Below are 12500 nucleotides of genomic sequence, written 5' to 3' on the forward strand. Positions count from 1 at the left end.
GACGGGATCGGCGGAGTGTTGGCCCCATCCATCGGCATGATGGGATGCCGAGGCCTCCCTGGGCTACAGGAGCATGGAAGTAGCCCAGGGGAGTGTCCGCCGGAAGGCGGAACCATCTCCTGACGGCGGCCCGGATGGTCACGTCTGCCGCTTTCAACGCACCCACTCGGGTGCGGCTGAGGGCCAGCCCGTGGTACAGGCCTGGGAGAAGTACGTTGGTGAGGGCGTAGAGGCGCTGTTGCGGCTTAAGCGGAGCTCGGGAGATGACGTCCAGCTGCTCCACCAGGTGGCGTCGTGGGTTGAACACGCAGCGACCCGCGGTGGAGAATTGCAGTCCCAGATACCGGAAGGTTTCACCCACACGTAGGGCGGGCATGGTGGCGTTGCCCGCTTTGAAGGTAACGTCGGCGTCGACCTTCACCTTCTTGTCACGCCCAGACGCGACTAAAGCGAGGGTGAAACACTTCCGGGCGTTGATCTGCAGCCCCAGATGGCCGAGGGCTGCGACGGCTGCGTCGATGAGGGACTGCAATCCCCTCGCGGTCGATGCAAAAAGCAGGACGTCATCTGCGAAGGCCGCAGCGTTGACTCTGCGGCCGAGGATCCGAGCTCCGATGTGGGAGGGAAGTTGACTCAAAACATAGTCCACCGCAAAATTGAAAAGGAGGGGGGAGAGGGGGTCACCCTGACGCACACCCCTTGCCGGCTGCAGGGGCACGCCCACGTCGGCGCCGCCCGCTATCACTGTCGTGCTACCCTCGTAACACCTTTCGACGTACTCAATAAAGCAATCCGGCAGGCCATGAGCCCTCAGCACGGGGCGGAGGGCAGCATGGTCCACCGAATCGAACGCTTTAGAGACGTCGATCGATGCCACAAAAACAGAGCGACAGGAGCGGACTGCGTCGGTGAGAGCAGTGTCCAAGATGAAGGTGTTTTCCAACATCCCATCCCGGGGGATGAATGCCCGCTGACGTTCGTCCACAGCACATGCACGCATCAGGCGTGACGCGAGAACCTTGTGAAAGGTCCGCGCCAACACCGAGCAGACCGTAATGGGGCGAAAGTCAGCGGGGGATGTTGGTGCAGCCGTTTTGGGGAGAAGTGACGTCCGGGCGCGAAGCAGACGCTCGGGGAGGGCGCGGGCCAGGAGGAAGAGGTTCAAGAGTTTCACCAGGACTTCATGCGGCAGGCGCCGCAGCTCCGCTGGAGTCAGGCCGTCCGGCCCGGCCGCCGATCCCCTGGGCGGCAAGGCAGCAGCGACCTCCTCACGTGTGACCGGCCCCCATAGGCACTCAGGAGCGACAGGCTCCGAGTGCGGGAGAAGGCGGTCACGGATGAAGCCAGCGGTGGAGATCGGCTTCTTCGTGAAGAGGTCCGCCCAGAAGTCCAGCAGACCGGGGATGTCGGGTGGCGGCTGCAGCAGGGTGCCGTCCAGCAAGCCGCGCACGCAACGTGCACGCGACCTGCGGAAGGCGCCCTGTGTCCGCGCGAACTCCCAGCGGCGCCGCTTGCGCTTCTGCAGCGGCGGGGCAGCAGGCGGCCGCTTGGATGATAGGCGCGGCCGCTGTGCCCTGGTGATCGACCTCTCCCCCCTGGACCCGACCGACGCAAGGGCATCCGGGAGCATGCCCAGGATGACATCGGGCGGCGTGCCCCGCCCCAGACCAATGACTCGATCCAGAGCAGAGAAACGCTGGGCGGAAGCAGGTAGCCCCGCCAGATGCTCCCAGATGGCGGCGTCAGTCGGCCCCTCCGGCGGCGGCCCGGTGGTGTCGGCCGCGAAGTCCTCGGCTGCGTCGACGGGCGGCGCAGCGGCCTCGCCCGCGTCAGGCAGCGAGCTCGCTGCTCCCCGGCGGGACGCCGGCTCTTCCCCCCGACCAATCTCAAGCGCCTCCATGAATTGGCGGACAAGCTGCTTGTGGGCAGCTTGCCGCCGTCGGCACTTGATTGCCTCAAGCGTTCGGTCGGGGAACATCCTAATAAGCTCTTGATTAACGAAGAAGAACCGGGCGTCCCTCTCAAGGAACAGTTCGGCCTCAGCCTTGGCGAGCGACAGGACTTCTTCCTCCGTCAAGAGAGTCATAGTTACTCCCGCCGTTTACCCGCGCTTGCTTGAATTTCTTCACGTTGACATTCAGAGCACTGGGCAGAAATCACATTGCGTCAACACCCGCTAGGGCCATCGCAATGCTTTGTTTTAATTAGACAGTCGGATTCCCCCAGTCCGTGCCAGTTCTGAGTTGATCGTTGAATGGCGGCCGAAGAGAATCCGCGCACCCGCGCGCCCCCGGAGGAGCACGCTAAGGCGGACGCGGCCTCGCAGCAAGGAAGATCCGTGGGAGGCCAAGGCACGGGACCGAGCTCGGATCCTGCACGCAGGTTGAAGCACCGGGGCGCGAACGCCGCGCAGGCGCGCGCATCCTGCACCGCCGGCCAGCACGAGGCCGACCAACGGCGAGAGCAGACCACGCCCGCGCTAAACGCCCGCACTTACCGGCACCCCTACGGCACTCACCTCGCCCAGGCCCGGCACGTTAGCGCTGACCCACTTCCCGACCAAGCCCGACACGCCCCGATCCTCAGAGCCAATCCTTATCCCGAAGTTACGGATCCAATTTGCCGACTTCCCTTACCTACATTATTCTATCGACTAGAGGCTCTTCACCTTGGAGACCTGCTGCGGATATGGGTACGAACCGGCGCGACACCTCCACGTGGCCCTCTCCCGGATTTTCAAGGTCCGAGGGGAAGATCGGGACACCGCCGCAACTGCGGTGCTCTTCGCGTTCCAAACCCTATCTCCCTGCTAGAGGATTCCAGGGAACTCGAACGCTCATGCAGAAAAGAAAACTCTTCCCCGATCTCCCGACGGCGTCTCCGGGTCCTTTTGGGTTACCCCGACGAGCATCTCTAAAAGAGGGGCCCGACTTGTATCGGTTCCGCTGCCGGGTTCCGGAATAGGAACCGGATTCCCTTTCGCCCAACGGGGGCCAGCACAAAGTGCATCATGCTATGACGGCCCCCATCAACATCGGATTTCTCCTAGGGCTTAGGATCGACTGACTCGTGTGCAACGGCTGTTCACACGAAACCCTTCTCCGCGTCAGCCCTCCAGGGCCTCGCTGGAGTATTTGCTACTACCACCAAGATCTGCACCGACGGCGGCTCCAGGCAGGCTCACGCCCAGACCCTTCTGCGCCCACCGCCGCGACCCTCCTACTCGTCAGGGCTTCGCGGCCGGCCGCAAGGACCGGCCATGACTGCCAGACTGACGGCCGAGTATAGGCACGACGCTTCAGCGCCATCCATTTTCAGGGCTAGTTGCTTCGGCAGGTGAGTTGTTACACACTCCTTAGCGGATTCCGACTTCCATGGCCACCGTCCTGCTGTCTTAAGCAACCAACGCCTTTCATGGTTTCCCATGAGCGTCGATTCGGGCGCCTTAACTCGGCGTTTGGTTCATCCCACAGCGCCAGTTCTGCTTACCAAAAGTGGCCCACTTGGCACTCCGATCCGAGTCGTTTGCTCGCGGCTTCAGCATATCAAGCAAGCCGGAGATCTCACCCATTTAAAGTTTGAGAATAGGTTGAGGTCGTTTCGGCCCCAAGGCCTCTAATCATTCGCTTTACCGGATGAGACTCGTACGAGCACCAGCTATCCTGAGGGAAACTTCGGAGGGAACCAGCTACTAGATGGTTCGATTAGTCTTTCGCCCCTATACCCAGCTCCGACGATCGATTTGCACGTCAGAATCGCTACGGACCTCCATCAGGGTTTCCCCTGACTTCGTCCTGGCCAGGCATAGTTCACCATCTTTCGGGTCCCAACGTGTACGCTCTAGGTGCGCCTCACCTCGCAATGAGGACGAGACGCCCCGGGAGTGCGGAGGCCGCCGCCCCGTGAAGGGCGGGGAAGCCCCATCCTCCCTCGGCCCGCGCAAGGCGAGACCTTCACTTTCATTACGCCTTTAGGTTTCGTACAGCCCAATGACTCGCGCACATGTTAGACTCCTTGGTCCGTGTTTCAAGACGGGTCGTGAAATTGTCCAAAGCTGAAGCGCCGCTGACGGGAGCGATTATTCCGCCCGAGAGCATCCCGAGCCAACAGCGGCGCGGGTCCGGGGCCGGGCCAGGTAGGTCCGTCATCCGGGAAGAACCGCGCGCGCTTGCCGGGAGCCCGAGCGCCCAAAGGGGCGAATCGACTCCTCCAGATATACCGCCGGGCAGCCAGCCAGGACACCGGGGCTCTGCCCAACAGACGCGAACCGAGGCCCGCGGAAGGACAGGCTGCGCACCCGGGCCGTAGGCCGGCACCCAGCGGGTCGCGACGTCCTACTAGGGGAGAAGTGCGGCCCACCGCACACCGGAACGGCCCCACCCCGCGGCGAGTGGAAAGGCAACCGGACACGACCCCGCCGCGGATTGCTCCGCGCGGGCGGCCGGCCCCATCTGCCGAGGGCGGAGGCCAGTGGCCGGATGGGCGTGAATCTCACCCGTTCGACCTTTCGGACTTCTCACGTTTACCCCAGAACGGTTTCACGTACTTTTGAACTCTCTCTTCAAAGTTCTTTTCAACTTTCCCTCACGGTACTTGTTCGCTATCGGTCTCGTGGTCATATTTAGTCTCAGATGGAGTTTACCACCCACTTGGAGCTGCACTCTCAAGCAACCCGACTCGAAGGAGAGGTCCCGCCGACGCTCGCACCGGCCGCTACGGGCCTGGCACCCTCTACGGGCCGTGGCCTCATTCAAGTTGGACTTGGGCTCGGCGCGAGGCGTCGGGGTAGTGGACCCTCCCAAACACCACATGCCACGACAGGCGGCAGCCTGCGGGGTTCGGTGCTGGACTCTTCCCTGTTCGCTCGCCGCTACTGGGGGAATCCTTGTTAGTTTCTTTTCCTCCGCTTAGTAATATGCTTAAATTCAGCGGGTAGTCTCGCCTGCTCTGAGGTCGTTGTACGAGGTGTCGCACGCCACACCGCCAGCCGGCTGTGCACGCTACCGAGTAAGTACCGGTATGCGAACCGCCAGGCGACGGGCGCGCATCGCACGTTTAAGGAGACGCGGCCGGCCCCACAGGCGGCCACGACACTCCCAGGTCTGCGAAGCGGGGCAAACGCCGCGCGCTTCAGTATACGTAGCCGACCCTCAGCCAGACGTGGCCCGGGAACGGAATCCATGGACCGCAATGTGCGTTCGAAACGTCGATGTTCATGTGTCCTGCAGTTCACATGTCGACGCGCAATTTGCTGCGTTCTTCATCGACCCACGAGCCGAGTGATCCACCGTCCTGGGTGATCTTTTCGTAGTTTCCACTATCTCTTTCAAGACAGTTGCATAGGCGGGACTGAGGCGTGTGGCGGCCCCTGTTCCAGCGTTCAGTGTCCAACGGCCTCACGGCCGATGGGCGTCGTACGGCTCCACACTGGAGCGGACAGGCACTCGGGCGAAAGTCATTCAAAACCGGCGCCAGGCGCCAGGTGCCGCAGGCCAGCCGCTCCAGCGCTTCAGCGCTCGTACCACACAACATTGCCGTTAGTTTTGAGACGAACGCGTGGTTCCGCACGCGGCGCACAGCTACTGCGAGCCGTACAGGTAGCGTGTTGCGCGACACGACACGCACATCGAAAGACATGCAGTCTAGTCGGTAATGATCCTTCCGCAGGTTCACCTACGGAAACCTTGTTACGACTTTTACTTCCTCTAAATGATCAAGTTTGGTCATCTTTCCGGTAGCATCGGCAACGACAGAGTCAATGCCGCGTACCAGTCCGAAGACCTCACTAAATCATTCAATCGGTAGTAGCGACGGGCGGTGTGTACAAAGGGCAGGGACGTAATCAACGCGAGCTTATGACTCGCGCTTACTGGGAATTCCTCGTTCATGGGGAACAATTGCAAGCCCCAATCCCTAGCACGAAGGAGGTTCAGCGGGTTACCCCGACCTTTCGGCCTAGGAAGACACGCTGATTCCTTCAGTGTAGCGCGCGTGCGGCCCAGAACATCTAAGGGCATCACAGACCTGTTATTGCTCAATCTCGTGCGGCTAGAAGCCGCCTGTCCCTCTAAGAAGAAAAGTAATCGCTGACAGCACGAAGGATGTCACGCGACTAGTTAGCAGGCTAGAGTCTCGTTCGTTATCGGAATTAACCAGACAAATCGCTCCACCAACTAAGAACGGCCATGCACCACCACCCACCGAATCAAGAAAGAGCTATCAATCTGTCAATCCTTCCGGTGTCCGGGCCTGGTGAGGTTTCCCGTGTTGAGTCAAATTAAGCCGCAGGCTCCACTCCTGGTGGTGCCCTTCCGTCAATTCCTTTAAGTTTCAGCTTTGCAACCATACTTCCCCCGGAACCCAAAAGCTTTGGTTTCCCGGAGGCTGCCCGCCGAGTCATCGGAGGAACTGCGGCGGATCGCTGGCTGGCATCGTTTATGGTTAGAACTAGGGCGGTATCTGATCGCCTTCGAACCTCTAACTTTCGTTCTTGATTAATGAAAACATACTTGGCAAATGCTTTCGCTTCTGTTCGTCTTGCGACGATCCAAGAATTTCACCTCTAACGTCGCAATACGAATGCCCCCGCCTGTCCCTATTAATCATTACCTCGGGTTCCGAAAACCAACAAAATAGAACCGAGGTCCTATTCCATTATTCCATGCACACAGTATTCAGGCGGGCTTGCCTGATTTAAGCACTCTAATTTGTTCAAAGTAAACGTGCCGGCCCACCGAGACACTCAATAAAGAGCACCCTGGTAGGATTTCAACGGGGTCCGCCTCGGGACGCACGAGCACGCACGAGGCGGTCGCACGCCTTCGGCTCGCCCCACCGGCAGGACGTCCCACGATACATGCCAGTTAAACACCGACGGGCGGTGAACCAACAGCGTGGGACACAAATCCAACTACGAGCTTTTTAACCGCAACAACTTTAATATACGCTATTGGAGCTGGAATTACCGCGGCTGCTGGCACCAGACTTGCCCTCCAATAGATACTCGTTAAAGGATTTAAAGTGTACTCATTCCGATTACGGGGCCTCGGATGAGTCCCGTATCGTTATTTTTCGTCACTACCTCCCCGTGCCGGGAGTGGGTAATTTGCGCGCCTGCTGCCTTCCTTGGATGTGGTAGCCGTTTCTCAGGCTCCCTCTCCGGAATCGAACCCTGATTCCCCGTTACCCGTTACAACCATGGTAGGCGCAGAACCTACCATCGACAGTTGATAAGGCAGACATTTGAAAGATGCGTCGCCGGTACGAGGACCGTGCGATCAGCCCAAAGTTATTCAGAGTCACCAAGGCAAACGGACCGGACGAGCCGACCGATTGGTTTTGATCTAATAAAAGCGTCCCTTCCATCTCTGGTCGGGACTCTGTTTGCATGTATTAGCTCTAGAATTACCACAGTTATCCAAGTAACGTGGGTACGATCTAAGGAACCATAACTGATTTAATGAGCCATTCGCGGTTTCACCTTAATGCGGCTTGTACTGAGACATGCATGGCTTAATCTTTGAGACAAGCATATGACTACTGGCAGGATCAACCAGGGAGCTGCGTCAACTAGAGCTGAGCAGCCAGCCGCCCGGGAGTGTGTCCCAGGGGCCCGCGCGAACACGCAAGCGTCCGCTCAATTATTCTGCAAACAGGAGGAGGCTGAGCTCCCCTGCACAACACACCTCGAAACCCTCTCAGGTCCCGGCGGCGCGCAGCGCCGTCCTAAGTACTTGGTCGGGTTCGAGAGAGGCGCAATCGCCCGGAGTTAGGCGAGTAGACGCTTTAGGTGCGACCACCCGTGCTCCCAACTGAGCTTGCCGCTGCCGACAGAGGCCCGGGAGCGTGCTGTCGTGGCATTGCCGGCGGGAGACAACACGCGCCACCTACGGTGACCGGCAGCTCCAACGCCAGCGCCACAGAAGGACAAAAGCCCCACTTGGGTGCCGAAGCGAACTCTCCCAGCACAGCGCACGCGCCAACACGTCCGCACAGCTGCGATACAAACCACCTGCGAGAACCGCTGGGGCGACCGAGCAGCAGACGGCGTCGCGGCGCCGAGCGCCGAGCGGCGGCGCATCCTCAGCGCACACAGTCCTCAATCGGACCAGCACACTGCAGATGGCCACCGCGCTTCGCACCGGGCCCGCGAGGACCTACTTTGGCCGCAAGGCGCCGCGAGCAGGGGGCGCCGGCGCGCAGCTGCGCCGCCTGCCGCGTCCGTCGGCCGGCGCGCCTGCCACTGGCCGCCCCCACCAGCCGGCTGTAGCGCGTGCGCCCACGCACCGCGCTGCCAGCACGCCGGGCGGCCCCCCCTCACCGGCCGGGGACGGTCCCACCCAGCCACCGCCGCGTATCGCCTCACACCCAGATCCCCTTTCACGTTCGTGGGCATGGTGGGTCCCCTTTCACGATCGTGGGCATGGTGGGTATCCCTGAAACAACCGGTTAATAGCTCGACCGATCGTCGCCAACACTGATTCACCTCTAGCGAGAACAACCGCACCACAACGGGTTACCTGTTGTTCATTTGCGTAACGTCACCAGCAAACGTAGACGTCCATCGCCATTTGCAACGAGTATTGCATGCCTGTGTCAGGTGTCACAACACACTACGTCTGCCCACATAGACGCAACAACATGTGCACGCCTCGAGAACACGTGGAAGGTAGCCCCCGTACGTATGCGGTGTCCATTGCGCGAACGACTGTCAGCCGGCCTCTGCAGGATGTCGCAGATGTGGAACGCGGTGCAACATGCTATCACGGTGTGTGAGAAGAGACGACTACGTCCGAATACACGCTCCACCACATCAACAGACTGCTCATGCTGATCGCCATCCAGGGCGTCCGTTCCTCCCACACGTCTGAATGGCGTACCACACTGCAATCCAGCTCTTATAGGGAGACGACACGTAGCTGCGTGCACAATATTTGGACTGTATGGTCTGCCGTTGCTAGGCGCAGTCGTCGTACGGTCACACATGTGCCACGATGTATCATTCAGTACATACGGACCAATGTGCAGTACAGTTTGTGGGTTTTGCGTACATCGGCGGACAGGTGACAGGCCGTACCACAACGTAGGCTGAGTACGTCGGCATGCGAAGGGCATTGAACATGCAAACTTCTCAACGACCAGCTTGCGAAGGCAGGGGGGAAGGGGGGGGGGGCATGTACGTCCTGCTGCTATCCACATTAGAGTGTATAGCAGGAGCATGTGGAAAGTCAGCAACACCTGCAAGGTGTTTAACATGACGCGATACACAGGGGACCGGGCAGTGCGAATAGCGAACTATATTGCGAGGGTTGCGGTTAGGCAACACTACACTAATTTAACGAGTTGCATAACAATTACAGAGCAGGTTCAGCGACAACGTGCGTCAGGTTAAGGCGCAATATAGGTTATGTTGAGGCGCAATATAGGTTAGGTTGAGGCGCAATATAGGTTAGGTTAAGGCACAACATGGGTTACGTTAAAGCGCAAATTAGGTTATGTTAAGGCACAACATGGGTTACGTTAAGGCACAACATGGGTTACGTTAAGGCACAACATGGGTTACGTTAAGGCACAACATGGGTTACGTTAAGGCACAAATTAGGTTACGTTAAGGCACAAATTAGGTTACGTTAAGGCACAAATTAGGTTACGTTAAGGCACAAATTAGGTTACGTTAAGGCACAAATTAGGTTACGTTAAGGCACAAATTAGGTTACGTTAAGGCACAACATGGGTTACGTTAAGGCACAACATGGGTTACGTTAAGGCACAACATGGGTTACGTTAAGGCACAACATGGGTTACGTTAAGGCACAACATGGGTTACGTTAAGGCACAAATTGGGTTACGTTAAGGCACAAATTGGGTTACGTTAAGGCACAAATTGGGTTACGTTAAGGCACAAATTGGGTTACGTTAAGGCACAAATTGGGTTACGTTAAGGCACAAATTGGGTTACGTTAAGGCACAAATTGGGTTACGTTAAGGCACAAATTGGGTTACGTTAAGGCACAAATTGGGTTACGTTAAGGCACAAATTGGGTTACGTTAAGGCACAACATGGGTTACGTTAAGGCACAAATTGGGTTACGTTAAGGCACAACATGGGTTACGTTAAGGTACAACATGGGTTAGGTTAAGGTACAATATGGGTTAGGTTAAGGTACAATATGGGTTAGGTTAAGGTACAATATGGGTTAGGTTAAGGTACAATATGGGTTAGGTTAAGGCACAATATGGGTTACGTTAAGGCACAACATGGGTTAGGTTAAGGCACAACATGGGTTAGGTTAAGGCACAACATGGGTTAGGTTAAGGCACAACATGGGTTAGGTTAAGGCACAACATGGGTTAGGTTAAGGCACAACATGGGTTAGGTTAAGGCACAACATGGGTTAGGTTAAGGCACAACATGGGTTAGGTTAAGGCACAACATGGGTTAGGTTAAGGCACAACATGGGTTAGGTTAAGGCACAACATGGGTTAGGTTAAGGCACAACATGGGTTAGGTTAAGGCACAACATGGGTTAGGTTAAGGCACAACATGGGTTAGGTTAAGGCACAACGTGGGTTAGGTTAAGGCACAACGTAGGTTAGGTTAAGGTACAACGTAGGTTAGGTTAAGGTACAACGTAGGTTAGGTTAAGGTACAACGTAGGTTAGGTTAAGGTACAACGTAGGTTAGGTTAAGGTACAACGTAGGTTAGGTTAAGGTACAACGTAGGTTAGGTTAAGGTACAACGTAGGTTAGGTTAAGGTACAACGTAGGTTAGGTTAAGGTACAACGTAGGTTAGGTTAAGGTACAACGTAGGTTAGGTTAAGGTACAACGTAGGTTAGGTTAAGGTACAACGTAGGTTAGGTTAAGGTACAACGTAGGTTAGGTTAAGGTACAACGTAGGTTAGGTTAAGGTACAACGTAGGTTAGGTTAAGGCGCAATGTCGGTTAGGTTAAGGTACGATATAGCTTAAGTTAAGGTACAATATAGCTTAGGTTAAGGTACACATTGTTGTAGGGAAAGGTGTATTTGGGGGGGGGGGGCGGCAGGTTCGTTGATAGTGATTATCGTAAGTGCATGCCTGCGGGATCATCCGATTTGTCACGTCAGGATGCACTTGTGGCTCATGACAGGCGGCGTTCCGATTCCAAGGTTGTGGCAGATCTGTGTCTTTCATTCCTGCCATTGTTTGTGTACTGTGACAGGAGGCAGTATTGTGATGTTGGGTGCACCCCTGTGTAGGACATGTGTGGGTGTTCGTGGCTTAGCTGAGCAATGGCGGATGTCGGAAGGGTGGGATATTCTGTTTTCTGGGTGGACCTCCCGGTCTGGTTATGATAGTGTGGATTGTGTAATGTGGCGGAGAGGATGCACTGGATGTTCTTCCATGCTGGTGGTTAGATATTGTGTGTGTGTGTGCCTGTTACAGGCAGAGAGTAGTGTGTGATAAGAGAGTAGTGTGTGATAAGAGTGTCTGGCTGACGTGTGGTTCTCATTATGTGCAGAGTCTTTCAGCATGTATAGGGACGGTTGTATATATTATCTGTATTCTGATGGCTCTGCATCTATTACTAATCAGTGCCGTGTCTACGGTTACTCTGGTTCCAGTCGAAACTGTTCTATCTCTGTACATTAGTGACACTGCGGCTCCACTATGTTGCCGGCCCTGTCGGCCGTTTCCCCCAGTGTATGGCTAATGATTATCAGCAATCAGTCTATTAGTCAATACCGGTAGTGTGACGACGTCAAATGTCCGGGATGGGGGAAGCTACACCCTTCCCGTGGGTCAGGGCCTAGAAAGACTCTTCCCACGCAGGAGGCTCGGACTGTCGTTACTCTTCCGAGAAATATATTTGCCCAGCGTTTTTTGTGACTGCGAGTGCGACGCCCACGGGTACCGACATGGATGGGGCGCGTCCTAGCTGATCGCTCGGCATGGGAATCAGTACAGTGAGCAATGCGATCGCGTCTGTAGCTTGTACGTGGTACAGCTCGCAGCTCATGTATAGGGACAGCGGGAATGTCGCATATTGGACATAACTCTTCATGAAACGCAAGTTATAGGTGTGGATTGCACATTACGAGTGCGGGAAACTTCCGCCGTTCATCCGCTGGCGTTGCGAGTTTGGCGGTTGGGGTGGGGCACGAGCGGGTGCGGGTGGTGTGATTGCCGGTCCACGACGTTGTGCGGCAGAGGCACTGGCGTTTGGGTGCTGTGGTCGACAGAGGCTGCATGCTTTGTGGGTGGCGTCGAAAGATGGGCACTGTGGGCCCATCGATGTCTTAGTCGGCTTGGCGTCCCATAGATGGCGGTATCGTCGTTGCAGGAGCTCATGCTGAGGGAGACCTACAGATGGCGGTATGTTTTGTGGTGCGCTCGACATGGCGGACGTAGTGTTGTCAGATTCGCATAGATGGAGCTATCGCATGTGGTTTCGCCGTATTTGCATAGATGGCGATACTGTTTTGCCAGCATGGTTGGCGTAGTTCCGTCGGATCCCTG

At 56.8% G+C, this 12500-nt stretch overlaps 2 non-coding genes and 1 pseudogene across 2 annotated transcripts; all 3 read right to left on the minus strand.

Annotated features, from left to right (window-relative positions):
• The window catches only part of LOC126444375 (large subunit ribosomal RNA), a 7439-nt pseudogene extending 2483 nt beyond the window's left edge, over positions 1 to 4956 (minus strand).
• Positions 4957 to 5144: 188 nt separating this feature from the next.
• Positions 5145 to 5299, minus strand: LOC126444377 (5.8S ribosomal RNA). Its single transcript, XR_007582542.1, has one exon. It is a non-coding gene; the product is annotated as a 5.8S ribosomal RNA (ribosomal RNA).
• Positions 5300 to 5650: 351 nt separating this feature from the next.
• On the minus strand, positions 5651 to 7559 carry LOC126444360 (small subunit ribosomal RNA). The gene has a single exon (XR_007582533.1). It is a non-coding gene; the product is annotated as a small subunit ribosomal RNA (ribosomal RNA).
• Positions 7560 to 12500: the final 4941 nt, after the last annotated feature.

The sequence above is a fragment of the Schistocerca serialis genome, unplaced genomic scaffold (genome assembly GCF_023864345.2).
Source record: "Schistocerca serialis cubense isolate TAMUIC-IGC-003099 unplaced genomic scaffold, iqSchSeri2.2 HiC_scaffold_255, whole genome shotgun sequence".
NCBI classification, from domain to species: domain Eukaryota; kingdom Metazoa; phylum Arthropoda; class Insecta; order Orthoptera; family Acrididae; genus Schistocerca; species Schistocerca serialis.